We start from the raw sequence: 18,741 nt of genomic DNA on the forward strand, positions 1-18,741 counted from the left end.
GGTGATTCTTTGCCTAAGCAAAACACATATATATGGCTTAGGGATCTAAATCGAAAACTTATTTGCAATAACTGCCAAAGAAAACAAGGAAATTAAAAAATTTGCGAAAGCTAAGAAATAAACAATTTTCTTGAATTATGTTCTGATTATTGCAACTTACTTGAATCTATGAATTCTATTAAGAGAATAACTAGGTTTAAAACATTGTTCCTATATTACCTATATTAGAAATAATATTGGATGAATCCATGATTTTGCTAATAAAGTTTTAAAGAATCTCTTATTTACGCAACAGGCAAGAAATTATATTCTTTGTAGACATTTTTATTCCAACGTGACGTCACATTGTGCGAGAGAGATAGCGCGTGTCTGGGCATAGGCATACCGTATATATGTGTATCGTGGTTGCTGTCACTTAGTGTCACTTAATAATAAAACTGCAGTCTATGATTGTTAGGTATTTAAACGTTTGATTTATCGGTGTTAACCCCTTTTGCTTTTATTGTTTTGATGTCTAATTTCAGCTTTCTCTGTTACAATTTCGATAAATAATTGTCGTCTATTTAGTTCCTTCCGTTTTTCATGATATGAAGTGGATGTAGATTTAATTTTGTTTAATATTGATTTAAACTGAAAAAACATTTATATAAGCTAACCAAGCGAATGCATCTCGATCGCGCATAGGTGGATTTTTTTATTTTTTTCATGAATGAGGTGCTAAAATTTCTCAATGACTATTGAACTTCAATCCCCAAATAAAAAAGTTTATTTTCTAGCGCTGACCAATTGATAAAACCTACTGATCTCTTATGACCAATTTCTGACCTTTCACACATGGTATAATTGGAATTTAAAAGATTTTAAACGGCGTCTTAATATGTTTTAACTAACTGTACATAGTAGTGACTGACGTATATTTTTTATGATTAAAAAAAGCATACCACACATTCACAACATAACTAGTAATTTCAACTCATATCTTTTCATATTTTTGTTCAATATATTATTGAGTCTTACAAATAAAAATAAATTTTTTGAAAGAGCCACTATATTTATATCAATAAAAGTATAACAATAAGCAGAACTTTATTTATACCCATAAAAAAACATCGCAAGTAAAACTGTTTGAGTTTGGCACATAAGCACAAACTTTTCCTTCTTTGAATTACAAATGTGAAAATAGTAAAAGACTCAGGTATAATTTCTCTCAAAAGTCTGTCAAAGTACTGATAAAACTTTTTTCTAAATAAAAAAAGTTTTATCCAGAAAATGGTGTTACGACATCGAAACTTGGTTATAGTTTATTATGTGGTTATAGGGTTTTCAATTTATATAACAGTATTCTATGAAGGTTATTTTTTTATTCTTGAAAGTTAATAAATTTGAATAACTTCTTAATGTTCGAGAACGAGGAGCACGGATATATTTATATAAAAGAAAATTGTAAGCAGCAAGGAATAATGGTGAAGATGCACACGCAAACACAAATTCTTTTCTTTAAATTGGAAATGTAGAAATTGTAGTATAAATTATTCCAAGATGTATTTCAAGACGAATTAAAATTTATTGCAATATATTGAATATTTGAAAATCAGTATCAACAGTATATTGGTCAATTTTCATAGTTTTATAGATTGTTGTGTGTGTATTTGAACAACCGTTGTCTTTTCAGTTTAACTATTCATCATATACTGAGTTTTATTTCAAATTCGTTCACTTTCACTCTAAAACTACATTCACACTCGTCAATTCCATCTGATAAACTTATTCCTATTTAGAAATTCATTATATTCATTTCGATCGATTCTATTTTTACTTTATTATTACAATTTTTTTACTAAAAATTCTTTCTTCTTTCTTCTTCCTACAATTTTATTGTGATCATTGTAGTATCAATGAGTTCTGATAACCATACAGAATGTGAATAAAAAAACTGCAAAAGCATTAAGACCAGAGTGATCGCAGCAACCATTTATGGAGACTGCAACAATGAAAATATGAAACTATTTCAGTAACACAACTGAAGAGTTTTTTAAATATATTGAAACAACAGATCTCAAGAAAAGTTCATACATTTTATCTATAAAAAGTAAACGTATAGAATTAGTAGACTTTAATTGAAACTTTGTCAAAAATTAATTGTGCAAAGCTTTCCTTCGTTTACGAGAAGAAAATCTAAGCTTGCAGAGATGTTGTTGGAGGAAAAACCAATATTTGAGAGAAATTAGAGAATAAGGAAGACAAATATATTTTTTATTTCGATAAAACATGAATGGAATAGTCTTTGTAAAAATTTCGAAAGATAAATGGTTACAAATGCTTTCCTTATCAGGAAAAAAAGACTTATCCGCTAAAGCATGTAACTCCATATTTATATTATTTTTATTATTATAAGATAGTGATCAGTGATGCCAATGAAGTGACTATGAATTGTCCAGATGATGGAGGTAGGACGAAACAAACAGAAAATGTAGAAAAAAATTGAAATACACCACAAAACATCAAGAGAAACTCGAGAGTCCTAATTAGACGTCTGGAAAGGTATAAGGATAAGAGAAGAAAAGGAATATGTACACAATTTTTTTAGTTTGACTTGTAGCTAATTAAAATTGATGATAGTACTTTGTATCAATTATTTTGACATTATTCTCGATACGAATAATAGATTTATATAACAGGTTCAGACAATGAAATCTTGATTAAATTACCAAAACATTCCATTTATGCTCTAATTTTTGTTATTTTTATATCAAATAAATAATTTGAGCATACGTGCCAGGATTTTCAAAGTATAATAGACATTTCATAAAATCTGGAAAATATTCTGGAATTCTATTTGTTTTTTCAAGTTATAGAATTGTTTAATGAATTCCAGTTTCAATTTTCTATGAAAACATTTTTTTCGACAGCTATGTAACATAGTGCTACATTTACTTGGTACTTGGTATTCAGATGAAATTTGAAATATCACGAAAAAAACTTTTTTTATATTTTTAACCAAAAAAATATAATTGTTTTATCAAAAAATGTGTGGGTGTACATTTTAATATATTTATCTTTAAAAAGCATAATTTTCAATTTTATTGAAATGAGGGAGGGAATAAAAAAACACAAAACCATGCAAAAAAGTAAAAAACGTATATTTTCGTGCAAAGTATCGGAATGTCGTTTCCGATAAAATAATATAACTTACTGCGATTCGTTGTACGTCAGTCCTATAAAGGATATACGCGCTATGCCCACTACAACTTCACACGTACTGCTTGGGCCTTTCGCCCGGGTGCTACGAAATCAAGAGATCGACTCTCTCTTGCGAGGGTGCAGAAGCGTATTCGCACGCGCCGATCTCTGAAAAGTGTGCTTTGGATCCACGTGACCGGTGAGAGCGTCTTCGCTTGTTTTTACTTCGAGAATGGCGGGAATTCGACTGAAGCGTCGCTCCGAAACGGCCGTACAAGTTCCGACTCGATCCGGTTGGTTACCATGGGGACCGAGCGGCCGTACGGCGGCGATGGCGCCTGCCGTCGAACGCGCATACCTTCCACACAGGCGTATAAGCGTCGCAATCTCGACGCCGAGTTGTCACATTGATCAGGATTTACGCGTGTACTGGACGACCGAGGGAACACTTTATTTTTGAATCTTTACCGATTAACGTAACATACAAATTTTAATCCTATTTATGTTATGATACGTTCATACAAGAAAATTTTACAACGATAGCGAATATTAATAATTCTTCGCAGTAACTGTTATGTATCGATTGAATAATAGTAAAATTTCAGAGAATCTACTTTCTCCGCTTTTAATTAATCCTTCCTACTGTCCAAAAAATTAAAAATGCAACCGCCGCGCCGGTGACAATAGGAGTAGGAATTTTTATAAAATCTAATATAATCATAATTTAAAACATTGGTTTTCATTATTTCAATCATCACTGCTTAAATCAATATTTGACGAATACAAAATTCTTATGATTTATTCCGCTTATGTTCGCAAACACTAGATTATCGGTTACAACATGAATATTAACTGGTTCAAAAACGTTATCCTTAGAGCACTATATAACCTCATTCTCAAATGTTGTTTTCCTCTTTTCTGTCGTGATTTATAGTGTTATTCCTTTAATTAGGTAACTTAATGCTATACGTAGCAAACGCTCCATTTCGACATTGGTGCCATTACACATAACTGTAAATCTGTGACCAAATAAGTCATAATTCCGTCATGTTTAAGAAATAGGCATCAAACTCCATACATCACAATATGCAAACACGAAAATTGGAATTTCTCAAAAAAATTTTGTTCTCGAATGTGTCCAAGGTTTTCTTTGAAGTCGCGAAAAAATCTGGAAAAGTATCTCTATTTACCCAATATAATATTCTCGGAACAAGTAAGGAAGACTTCGCAATCTCGACATGTGAGACTATAGCCCATTAACAATCAGTAAATATCAATAAAAATCTTACTTTGTTTGTTTGCGTTTATTTTAGCTACTCGCGAAGATACAACATCGATGTTATATGCTGGTTTCAAAAAAATTTCGTCGCAAATTTTTTATGGGATAAATAACATTTTGGTTAATTCAATTACATTTTCTCAATAACGTTCGAAATTTCTTTATTTTCGTCAATTCAACAGCTGTACCGAAATTAAATGCAAACCCGAGGACTCTACATTCTTCCATTGAAGAGTTATCGGTGCTACAGAACGGACCAAATGCTAGTAGTAGTGCATTCTATTGAGAAAAATGCGCTAGAAATTAATTACCAAATTGGTTTAATTATGGTTTAGACTGGTACAATTTTCGAAGCTCTTACAAACTTGTATATTGTGGATGGGTGTTCTACGAGCATGTGGTAGCTTTTGTATTATTCATAAAGCAGAATTCAATTCTTATGGCTGTCCATAATGTCCATAAATATATTTTCAATTGACCAGCTGCCATTATTGATCTCAATGTCAAACAGCATCTCTGGGGCACACTAGTATGAGCTCAGGTACCTCGTGCAAACAACTTGGCTGAGTTTAGTGCCGCGTTTTATGCAATGAGGGATAAATTGAACCAACTTATCCAAGGGGTGATTACCCTAATGTCAAGAAATTTTAATGGAGTAGTAGTTTTCAAATTTCAGGAATACCGTATTACGAAGATGATCCCAGAAGTACCTGGCCTGCCAGCTTTGCGGCCATTTTTGTGATACAATACTTTTATTTGAAAGGAGTTAGCTCAACCAATATAAAACCTGAGGATCCTGCAATAAGTGAGATTGATTCGTCGTTATCAACAGTAAAATATTGGTTTGCAGAGTTCAAATGAGGCCATACGACCTGCGAAAACCAGCAGCGCAAAGGTCGACCAAATGAAGTGACGAGATAGAAATGTTACAGAAAATCCACAAAGCGGTATTGAATGATCGTCAACAGAAAGTGCTCTAGCTAGCAAACATAATATGCACTTTAAAAAATGCAGTACATCGCATATTAACTGAAAATTTGAATATGAGAGAGCTGTACGAAGGATGGGTGACGCGTTTGTTCAAAATAGAACAAAAACAGCGTCATGTTTCCATCGTTGCTTCACAGAAATGAAGCCGAATTTTTGCGCCATCAAAATCGGCGCGTTTTAGCTAAGATGGAAGTGTTGTTTCATCATGACAATGCACCAGCCCACACATCAGTTATTGCAATGTCCAAAATAAATGATTTGCTACCTCATGCACCTTATTCGCCATATTTAACCCCCTTGGATTATTTTTTGTTTCCAGACTTGAAAAAATGACTTGGTAGTCAAAGATTTTCCAACAATTAAGAGGTGATGACGGAAGATTACGTTGAAAATTAAATATATTTTTTTTGTTCAAAAATTTTTTATCTCTATAGATATATAATTTGTATCCCAATTTGTGTTCCTTTCTTCTTCCAAATATTTCAGGACTTGATCTGTTTGCTCCAATTTCTTCAAACTAGATCTTGGGATGTCGATGTCAATGATTCGGCCCATCTCATTGGATGTCTATCTGCTGATCTTCTGGTGGTTGACTTATCTTCTCCCATTCTGTCGACGTGTGCCTTCCACTCTCTTCTCTTCCGTAGCTAGCTGACTACATTTGTTTGCCTATCTAATGTCGGAATTGCGTTTTCTGTCCCAGAAGGTTACTCCGACTATTGACCTAAGCGTTTTTATCTCTATTGCTAAGAGAAGTTGTTTTTGTCCTGCTCGTATCCGCTCTCGTTTCAGCTGCATAGGCTGTTTTCTATATACACACTATATATATGCCAATTTCCGGAAATTTTGGCAGACTTGTGTATGCGTGTTTCCTCGTAGATTATATTGCTTTATAGTTTCTAAATAGAATAGATAGAAAGGGGCGTTATAATAAATTGATAGGAATATTACACATTTTATGTGTCGTTTCTTGATTCTTTGTAATTTTTGTACGTAAAAACTTATATGAAGAATTTGAAATCATCTATGTCTCTTTGAAACCCATACAAAGCACATAAATATCACTGTGATAACTTCAATAACTATTTTCTAGGTACAGTAGCCAAACTAAAATAAGACAGTCGTCCTTTTCTATTCATTATTTTGATAGCCAGGCACGCAATCTCTGAAAAACAAACTCGTTTCAACGTTTTTCATTCATATCCTCGATTGTCATCGTTTCTGTCGTCGAGGAGAAGATATGAACACAGAGAGACACGGAAAATAGACGATGGCAATTTCTTAGTATACTTATGGTGAAGTAAAAGCATACACAAAATGAAAGAAAAGTACATCATTTAAGAAACGAGTGTCACAATATTTGTTATGGAGGTATAGTAACAAGTCATTTTGAATATATTTTATGTACCTTGCGACAAATTAACGATGTTTTTGAAACGAATCTCCTTATGACATCAAATATAATAAGATATATTTCATTGTTCAGTTTGTTGAACTGAAACTATTGTTTAGCGAACTAAATATTGAAGTAATGATTAATTTTAGAAATCAAGCTCTTCTTTTTACAAAGACACTTTAGATACTTCAGTTTCATGGTATTACAAAGTTATGCGACATTATTATTATATTGAAATCATTATTTCCCAATTAAGTCCCAAACCAATCCAGTCATCAACTGCTAAATAACTTTTCTGTATAACCTTGGCATTCACTCCATCATTGTAGCAAAATTTATTTCAATGGATAATTACGTTGTGATCAATAAAGACGTAATAATCAATGGATACAAGATACAAGTCCCAAAATATTGATTGAATAAGATTGCTACTTTCAAGTGGCTTCCATCGACAACATCCACACACCTGCCAACTTCTTCATTTCAAAAGTGCAGTAATAGATACATAGATACATTTACCGTTAGTATACGAACTGCGTCCAAGTTAGATACGATTTTTACCCCTATTTTATTTATTGTTCTTCGAAGGATTTCCTGGCTAATACCACAACGATATGTATCTAAATGATGGGTGGTTAATGGAAGTAAGCATTGCATCTGCTAGTTTGTGTTTGATTACGAACCAAATAGAAGAGTTACCTGGCTCTGAAGAGATTCGATAAAATTGAAGCCCGCCAACGGGTGAAACCTATCTCCATGCCAATATGAGCCATTAACCAACAAAAAGTTGATCGGCATCACGTTACAATGAGAAAGAGATTTTGGACTTAGCAGAAATGGCATTAGAAAACATTTCTAGATTATTTTAAGCTTCCAAATATCTATTCCGATCGGTTCATGGTTTTATTTGTTTTATCTTTGCATTTTGTAACTCTTTTTCGTAAGGCCTGGTAACTATTTAAATGTGGATGTTCCACGCCTTCTTCTTTCACCTGCTTGACATTATTAATATGCCATTACAGCCAGTTGATACTTCGATTCGTTATTCGAACACATCTTTTCCGTATTCTTATTTAACTAGACTAGAACTGTTATTAATTGTATTAATGAATATGGAAACATCTTTTTCAAGCGATATTTTCTAAGGTATTCTCGATTGTTTGATCACACAAGCTTAATCAAAATTAACACTTTCATCACATTCTATAAATGCAATCTCTTATTCTGGCCTATATTCGATTGGAGGAATCGATATCCTTTTTATCAGATTAACAAGTTAAAACTAATTGGATTTAGTTTGAATTGATCTTTAATTACGAACACAACTATACTACCACGTTCAATTCTATCGATAACATAATTAATTGAAACCACGACGCAGGTAGTTAAAACGTTCCCAGATTTAGTTCAAAATATGTTTTTCCGATCCGTAATATTTTGTTGTTAGGTGCAGGGATTGAAATACCCAAATTGTTTTTGAGTGGCTTTTATTTGAGGGAAACTTTTTGTGCTTGAAATTCTTCATAAACTTTATAGGCAGTTTCAAAAGTAATTCTATAAGGAGTGTTGTACTATTTTGTTAAAAAATGATTATTAATGAGCAGCATTATATTACGTGAGCTGATGTCTCCTAAATCTAAAATAATTTCATTCGGGTTCTGGTTATATCAGAACAACCACCACGCGTTCTGGAAAACGTAAGGCTTACAGAAACGCGTTGTGGCTGTCTTAAACGGCCACTAGCATATGAATGGCATATATAAGACTGAAGCTCACAATAAATTGTGAATATGTAAATTGTCAGTTATTAGTATGACCATTTTAGGAATGGAATTGATTATAATGTTTGTGAAAAAAAATTGTCAAAAGACAATAATTTAATAACTGTTATTTCGAAAAATTTCTTTTTCCGCAGAAGGAACTCGTTTCGATTTGACATTACCGTGAAAGAAACCATTCCAAAAACTTTCAGTGTACCGTCTGAAGCTAGTGTAAAGGAGTATAGAGCAACTTTAAGCATCAGTAATTCGAAACTGACGCCTTTCAAAGAAAAGGGAATAGAATGCGAAAGTGATATTGAGTAAACTTACGTTTTAGTTGAATTAGGGAGAATACGTACCTGAAACAAAGTAAAATAGATGAGCGTTTCAACAAGGATAAAGCACCTTTCTAAACAAACAATCACTTTGTTAAATGATTTGAACTTGGTTAGCAGTAATTTCAGTCATTCTATTAGTAAGTGAAAAAAACTTAGAATCCCCTCAACCATTTGTTATCTGGTTTATAGAAATATAGTTTTGTTCTCTCATTTGTATTTGATATTCTGTTTTAGTTTTGGTGTGTGTTAATTTCACACCGTCGGATCAATTTTAAATACTGTGCACGCATTAGAAACAAATTGAAATACAATAATTTCATAAATTCCGACCGTTATTCTTGCCAAGTTCAACAGTAGAGCGTGTAAGAACTCTTTCGATTTTAATTCACGATCACATAACTTCAAAATGTTCCACATTTGTCAAAGAGAGATTTCATATAAAATAATTTCATAATTTTTTTTTCATTATCTTCGCTAGGATCCCCGGATGAGGATGTAACAGTTTTTCTTCTCTTTATATCAAACAATCAAATCACTTCTACAATACAATAATTCTATAAATTGCACGATAATCCTAAGGGTTATCACCAGGAAAGCATGAACACCGTATAGTGGTACACTTAGTTGGAATACGAATAGAAAAACTGCTTAAAATTAACGGTGAACCATTGGGTGAAATTATTGAATATCTAAATAATTCTAAAAATGGTGTAATATTCTATATTTTACAAAATATGATATTTGCTTTCTTCGACATTTTTCTTTTGAAACTAAAACTCTTTCGGAATAGAACTAATGAGAAATTATAGCTAATAATGAGCACCTCCAATTTTTTCGACTCTATTATTACATTAAAATGTCTTTTCTACTTCTTAGTTAAAACTATAGCACCATGATTATTGGTTAAGCATATTATAATTAATTTCATTTTATCAGTTTGGTAACTGCTTCATTCAGTTTCCAAATATTACTATGTTTGTTCTGTGTTTTAGATTTAATGCACATGAAATAACATTTCACATTCACTAAAATCAAATGATAACTAATGAGAACTACATATGTTGTTTCCATGTTATTGTTTATTCTATATATCTAAATTATTTTTTCAAATCTCGATTGTGATACAGGTTACGGTGATGGAATCCTTCAATTAACGGAAAATAATGGAATATCAAGTTTATTTATGATAGCTTCCAAAATATCTTCAATAATTAAAGCAAAAGCATAGCAATCAGTTTGTTTACATATTTCATCCTCTTTGAAAACAAAACCAAATGATTGAGCTGTATTTGTGTTCCATTTTTATTTTCACGAAGGAAAGTGACAATCCTCTATTCATTGTGAAACTTCCCTCTAGACCCTTGAGAGCTCTTAAAGGTCGATACACTTATTAGGCAGAGAGAGCAGTAAATGTTACACCGTATTCCATAAGCGTATCTTAAGAGCTGTGTATAGATCATGTTCAGCTGGAAATATTTCAACGCAGAAAATATACAAAAAATTATTATACATTCACAAGAGAATATTGTTTTGGAAATCAATTCTTACTGGAGAATATGAATTAAAAATTGAACTAGTGGATAGGAATTTATGAATATACGGTCAATGTTATTCCGGATGTTTTCATGAGAAGTTAATGTAGATTTATTTGTTTGGTTACTTTCTAGAATTATTCGAGACATTTTTTTTAGAACAAATACGTGCTTGTTTAGCATCGAATAGTTAGTAAATAATCTGATGTCATCTCGAACACATCGGTGGGTACTTCTTATTCCGCTGAGGGAAAAAGTGAAATTTTTTTTTATGTACATAAGATGATTTTCAAATTAATTGAAATAAACACATGTGTTGCTTTAATAAACAAAGATTCTATTTTTATGACAAATCCACTATATAGAGGTAGTGATAAACTGTTTTATATTACATAACTAAATCTCACCTAAAAAACAAAGAAACGACATTTAATGTTTATTTCTTCAACTCTTTCTTAAATAAGCAATATTTTTTGACATTAATTAACCTCTATTATTTTATTCAATACAATCAAAATTGACACTTGTGACAGTAACATTTGTGACATCCATGGCAGATCTATCATAGACATCATAATCCACAGATAAATAAAGTAAACCATATCAAAACTAAGAAATACTATTTCTTTACATGTATACGAAAATACAAAGATAGTTTGTTTCTGTATATTTTTTGACCTTCTTCAATTTTATATCCCATTTTACGAATCAGGTAGATGCTGCTCCATATACTCTAGCCGATTTAATCAGTTTCTGAATAGTACAGTCTAGCTCAGTATCTAGCATTTCAGTCCAAGAATCGAAATTGTAAAAAATCATCTAAAAATTTCAGTACATCTTTAATTATTAAACTCAAAAATTTTTTATACTAATGTTCTAACTTCTGGCAGATAGCTTTTTCAATAACAGTACATCTTGGAAAACATTATACACCCGTTGAGTTAATATATTTACACCATTAATTAATCTCACGCACTTTTATTTGACGCTGGCTAAGTTCAGGGGTAGGGATAACCTAACTTAACCGGTAACCGTTCCTAGATAACTTACAATAAATAATTGTTTCCAATTTTAGTGTAATCCGTGTTCAAATGATCACTTTTCAAAGTAGAGACTCATATTATGGATCAGAGAATTTTCAGAATAATATTTACTAATTATTGCTCAGTTTGTTTATTCAACAATAGAAGTTTTCTTTTGATACCAACGAACACAATTTTCTTTTTAATGGGTATAAAAACTAATCCATATGTCAGATTTATGTTAAATTTTGACAGATGACATCAGAAACTAACAATAGTATATATGTATATGTTGAAATGTACACTTCACCAAACCGCCTTCGTAGATCCATTACTTATTGCTAAATATAATTTTGGAGTGCTTATGATGTTAGTTTTTTAGTTGAAAAATTGTTATGAATATAAAATAGCGATAGTGAAGTAGTTGAAGTAGTGGATGGAAATAAGAACATAATCTACTGGTCAAATGGACGACACTGTCGAGTAGGACGTACTTACGTACCAGTACATTCCATTCTCAAGTATAGGACTAAAGAAGCAGTGATTCGTGAGAAGTAGAGACCTGAGAGAAATATTTTTTATGGCTTTTAGGAAAAGGGCTCGTAAAACTTTTTGAAACAATATCCAGTGTAATGTAAAAAGTTGGAATTTTATTTTCGATTTCCCTAGCTGATTTATCGCATTGCTTGTCGTGGAATTTATGCGTTTTAAATGTCTGCGCAGGATGACATATATAAAAAAAGATCGAAGTGATTTAGGAAGGGATTTGGGTCGAAGGAAAAAAAGTCGAAGGAAAAGATTATAACGAATATTTTTATGCTAAAAAAAGTTTTATATAATAAGTACGAAATCGTCACTCATTTTTATAACAATTCAACTTTCTATTGATGAATGATCTGTCATTGATGCAACAATAGTTTCGACCTAACAAAAATAACGAAAAACATAAAGTATTACAGTAAAAACAATGAATGATAAATCCATAAATATCCGATATGGGAAATGGAAAGAGTAAAAGCTTTACAACTTAACAGAGACGAGAAAATGCCCAAAGCGAAACTGAGACCTTCAGTCGATTTCGCAGTCCTCAATTTCCTGTTTAAGAGGAAAAATTCTTATAAAAATTGGCTTTCTAGCAACAAAAAAGCTTTACCTTCATATAAGTTTTGTATTATTGTATTTGATAGAATTGGTTTTATATTTATAGAGTAAGAATTTATAATTTGCAATGCAATAAGTTGGAGTTTTTGAAACCGTTGATGATATTCATCCAAAACTGTTTACCTTCGGTCCCTGAAGACGATATTATCGAAACGTGTAACGAATGTATAACTGGGAGTGTTGTTGTAATAGTAGTAATAAAAAGTAGTTTTCTGGAATCAATACAATAGTTGTAACACGAGCTTTGTTGATTTGACCCAATGCAATAGCTGTGAAATTTTTTCTGGTCCAGATACAAAATTCCTAGAAGCAATTCCAATGCATTGATTGGACATTCATAGTTTGCGGTTAAGAATACTCCTAAAACAAGAGATCGATTCAGGAAGAATTCTATATTGTTCTATATTAGTTCTATATTAGTTCAAAGATACTGTTTGTATAAAAAACGCGACTGAGACAAATACAAAATCAGTTGTAGTAGCGTTGCAGTTAACACAATTAACTACAGGTTTGTAGGGATCCTCCACTGGTTTTATATTCAACTAGACTAGGTAACAAGAAAGTATTAATTTTTTCCTTGTTGATATGATTATGTGATTCGTAATTCTTATAGAAAAAATAAATAAGAAATTGAGTCATGTCATATTATTGTGAAAATTCATAATTATGAAAAATCTCAAATATTTTTGAAACTTTTATTATTAGCACCAAAATAGCATGTTTTCTTAGACCGTTGATGAAAGCGCTCTTCATAGTTGTCACTTAAAATACACATATTTTCCGGAAAACATCATAGGTGGGAAAGTGAAAAGTATATTTTCAATGATATATCACATCCCAATTTATAAAATGCATTGATCATTTTTCTGATAATTTCAGAATATTGAGAAGATCTGTAGTCACCCAAAAAGTTTTCAAAAACTTTAAAAAACTCTATCTAAGCTTCTCTTTGTTTTTCATTTAAGGTGGTAATGAATGCCAAATCTTCAATTTTTTGACGTCATTTCAAACAAATACGGCCATATTGCTCTTACATTATATTCATTCACCTCTCAGCTGCTCCAATTACCTAAAAACCAACAGTATTTCGTGTTTGTCAATGTCATTGGAGTACACTAAGCCGTTATCAACAAATCAATATATGAAGTGTGACGTTTACGATGCACGGTAACGTTAACTTAGGTCTTAAGCAGATTGCACTGTTTCAGTCTTAACCTTAACACTTCTTTGGTCAAATCCAAATCTCTCATGAGATTATTGGGTTTCAATTAGTTAATCACATGCAGGAGCTGTAAATCATGTTTCAATTTCTTCATTTTGAAAACTGCTTGTACTTTCTTCAACATCATAAGCTGGAGAAGGCACAGGAACTTCTTCCGAATGAGGTTTTGTTTTTGTTACAGAAGACACCGCCACGTATTTTACCGTTCACATGGATTTCCTCGCAAAGCCTTTGATATTGGTCGAACAAAAATAACAGTCGCTTAGAATAGTCGCTTAGTTTATGATAATACAGAATAACAATTTCAAAATATCGTTGAGGAACACTTTGATATTACGTTAAAATTTTTAATTTTAATATAATTACAAAGAAATAAAATAGATTCCAGAGAGAAGAATTTAATGTTGTATAATTTCCGGAATATAAAAAAGTTATCAATACTCAACCTACCTCAAAAGTAGTGGAACTGTATAAGTGAAGTCAAAGATAATTTATCCAGAATGAAGACTTTAGTATATGCACATTTAATAACTTATGAAATTTTGTATTTTGTAGGGAATTTAATAGATAATAATATGAATTTCAGAATTGTAAATGATGGGCCCCAAAAAGAATCAATCTCCCATGTTAAACTTAATTTATTGTTGCTCTAACCAATCTTATCTAGTTTATGCTGCAGCTTATACCACTATTGTTAATAATAATTCCTTTCCATCAAAAGTGCAGATATAAAAAGACGAAACATGAACGGTGCGGTTTCCATTGAAATACTGGTTAAACTACCTGTAAGGATAATTTTTTCTACAATACAGGTATCTCACTTGATAGGACAAACCCGTTTTATTGAAGACTAGACATACATAATATAACAGGGAATTTCCAGAAAGTGCGGGTTCGCAATATACTAGGAGGAGATCGGAAAAATCTTTCGCCAAGTTTTATCTGAATATGATCCCAAAACATTTTGATATTACTTCCAAAAAATAAAATAATTTTCATTCTGAATTTCAAGGCAAATTTGGTAAATGAGTGAATGAAAAATCAAAGTTGTGAAAATAGCTTCAATTATTTCTCGGCAATATGTTTCGGAACGTAAGTAATGATAATTTATATGAAGAAATATTTCTTTATAAGAATCAATATCGGAAACTCTCAAGAAAATATTGGATATTGAACTTCACAATGAGTATTGTTCATTGTAGACAAAAATAGTTTTTCAAATATCAAAAGAGCACAATGAGAAGATTCTATTTACAAAAAGTTATTTATGAACAAAGTTTAAATCACGAGGCATCGAAAATTTAGAGCTAATCGAAGTTTCTGAACTTAATTTATTAAAATACTAAAGCAATAGAACATTTTTAACTCGGAACAATAATTGGTTTGACCTTCTCAAGTTTCTTAAATTCGTGGCATTAAAATAATAAAGCAATCCATTGGTTTTCTTGGTATTGTTTCACCCCTCCAACGCTGCTATAAGTCATCTGAAGTGTGAGGATTAGGAGATTGGCTAGAAAATTGAATCTCCTAATATGTTTTGCTTTTTATTCGATATGGTCAAGTTTTGTCGTCAATAAACACAAAATTTCACCTTAATCTGGACATATGGAATGAATAATGGGTGTAACAACTTGTTATGTGGAAATTGGTGGTAAGCGAATTAATGGGGCACAGTGGTTGGTTATTATTCCTCCCCATTGATAGGGAGTAACACCACAGGGAAAATTGTTGACGACCCTCCGCATCTTTTGTAGATTGTTCTCGCTAATCAGTCTAATTATGATTTCATCTTTATGCCATTGAGGAAAAAACCTATACAACACGATATCTAGGAAGCAGAATGGGGACCTTTTATGACCTTCTAGCAGGTAAATTTCCATCATGGAGGCAAAACATAAATTGAAAAATTGAGCTCTTAGAAATGAAGTTTATTCCGTATGAACGTGCGTTATTTTACACTGTACTCTTGATATCTGTGAATTATTCGAGTATATCGGAATATCCCGCATCGTGTATGGTTGCATACGAGTTGCGTCCCGCGATACAATTTTAATCCGTGTTACTAGCTATATGGGTCTTATATGAATTGCGTCGCGAAGACCTTCCAAGAAATGAGGTACTAAATAGTTGCCAGGATTATTGATATCTGAATACCATTTTCTTACCTGAAGCTTTGGTGACACAACATCCTCTCTCATGTTGGAATATCTACCATGGATAGGGATAACTTTGAAGTAATTGGTTGAAACTTCATCACCTAACCTAACCTAACCAGAAGTAACTTGGCCAACAGAGAAAACACAAAAATTTTGGAAAAGAATATATTTATTTTTCAACGTGATCTGCTTTTAGCTCCATACACTTTTCTGAGCTATGTTCGTTACACTTTTTATAAGAAGTTCATCAAAATAACTATTCAATGCCAACATCATCTTTTCATTGTAGGAGAATAAGGTGCATGAGGTGGCAATCCAAACTTCAGTTCATTAATTTTGGCCTGAAACAATGTAATAAATTCGCATAATATTCGCCGATGATAGTTTTTGCTATTTCATGACAATCAAGGGAAAATATCCTCCACGCAACCCAAAAAAGCGACGCCATGACCTTGCTGTAGATAGAACGGTCTTCACCTTCTTTTGAGACGGTTCTTCATTTCCATTCCATTGTACGATTGCTCTTTTGTTTTGGGTGTGAAGTGATGGATCCATGTTCCATCCATGTTCATGAAACGACGTAAATTCGGCTTTATTTTTGTGGAACATAGCCAAATACAGTATGGAAACATCTTCACAATCTTATTTCTGTTCCATTGTGAGCTAACGCGGCATCCAACTTGTCGTGAGTCGTCATCTCATTTGATCATTGTGTTGCTGGTCTTCGCAGGTCGAACAGCCTCGTTTAAACTCCGCTACCCAAAATTTTAGTGTTGATAACGAAGGAGTAGTCTCACACAGATTAGAATCTAGTTCAACTTTTCCATTAATTGGTCTAAAGCATTTCAATTAAAAGTATCATATCACATAACGATGATCCATTTTTTCCATGTTTACAAATTCACATAAAACGTTCACTATTTATGGCTGCGAAGTAAATACTGAAGAACGTGGCAACTTCAAACATATGTTGTACAGATTGTGAACTTTCTAATAAAGTGTTATTTTTCAAGCAGCTACCGGCATCTGGGCCCATCTTCGTAATTCGTATGTTTGCCATTCAAGTTTTAATTGGAGGTTTCTTATATTAAGTTAGAGGTTACGTCATATGACTAACTCCCGACATGTTGATGAGATAAAAATAGGTTTGTACAAACATGAGGGAAATTGTAGTCATTTCAAAGATTGGGTTCACAAAAAATTCACGAGTATCTGATTACAAACACTTTGAACTGTAGTTAAAAAATTTTGTTATTAGATGAGACTATAAATTCTCAATTATTAACTGTCTACTGACAAACTCTTTCATTCATACTCTTACGTAACAAATATCATCAAATAATAGCTGGTTCTCAATTCAACAATTGTATCAAACTTTATTATTCGCCTTTATTGTCAAGTTGAAATTGGTATTTGGCGTAACCAAAGTTGCAGTTGAAACTCGAATGAAATACGCACCTATTAAATCTAACAACGGACTACGAACAAAGTAACCAACCTAATAATATTGTAAACTCGTAAATAAGACGAAGGCCGATTGTGTTTCAAAGCTGTTAGCGTTAATTGGTGGGAACGAAAACTGCTTAACTACTCACATCGAATCCAGTATAAATCGTAGAAAATAAACTTTATGATATAAACTCCGGAGGTATTTCAGATTCGCAATAACATTTACAACTGTTTGTGGATTGTGCATTTATATGACGCTTCAGTAATGTGAGATATTATAAACAAACATGCGATTAATATGAACATTCATAAAATTTCAACAGTATCAGAATTTTATCGTCAACTTGTTCCTTCAAATAAAAAAAATGACTCAACATTTCAATAATATGGAAGTTTTACTCAATTTTAAATTAGAAAAATATTTATTTTGGAATATTAAGCTTAAATTAAACAAACATTATTGAAATTGTAAAAATGCGAGTTATAAGAAACTATATATTGGTTATATTTGGTAATGGAATGATGTATAATTGCACGAGATTCGAATAATCCCATTGAATTAGGAATAATGTATTTTATCATGCTTTAAGGTCATTCAGAACTACAAAGAATTATGTTTAAATTGGACCTACGAAATATTGCTGGAATCAAATGATTTATTTGTCTTACTTAGGTATGGATACTGAAAAATTTTTTATCAAATTCGCAAGAAACACGATAAATTGCGAAAAAAATTCTATTATATTTTACATACATAATCCTTCAATATGGTTTGAATTTTGACCCCACGTTTCTTAGAATGGACATAATGCTCTGAAATGATTTAAATCAATATCCATGCTTCACGACAGACACTGCAAATATGATTCACAGAAGCGACGATAGTGACAGACTAACAAGGCGGAACTGGTTCAAACTTGTAACTACTCGCTTCAACAAATTGTTTCAATTTATTCTTTATTACATCATTGTAATCTATTCAAATGTTTCTATGAGTGAAGATCATTTTTTTTCTTAGACCTTTTTATGTTTTTCTTGATAAATTGCCTTGATTTTAGATCTCTGTTAATAAAAAATGAGTTTAAATAAAAACATGTAAAAACTGGCGTTTTGACCTATTTCTGTTTTAATCAAAATATAAGTTGACCCTGATAATTTGCATAATTATATTGATCAATAGATCACTTACAATAGGAACATCAACATAAAAATAGAATACAGTTGAATCTCTCTGATCCGGCACTGCTTTAGTTCGG

At 31.9% G+C, this 18,741-nt stretch overlaps 1 protein-coding gene across 8 annotated transcripts in view; it reads right to left on the bottom strand.

Annotated features, from left to right (window-relative positions):
• LOC130901729 (RNA-binding protein Musashi homolog Rbp6) overlaps window positions 1-18,741 on the bottom strand; it is a 1,060,444-nt gene that overhangs the window by 475,526 nt on the left and 566,177 nt on the right. The window lies entirely within an intron of this gene.

This window comes from Diorhabda carinulata, chromosome X, assembly GCF_026250575.1.
Source record: "Diorhabda carinulata isolate Delta chromosome X, icDioCari1.1, whole genome shotgun sequence".
Lineage (NCBI taxonomy): Eukaryota > Metazoa > Arthropoda > Insecta > Coleoptera > Chrysomelidae > Diorhabda > Diorhabda carinulata.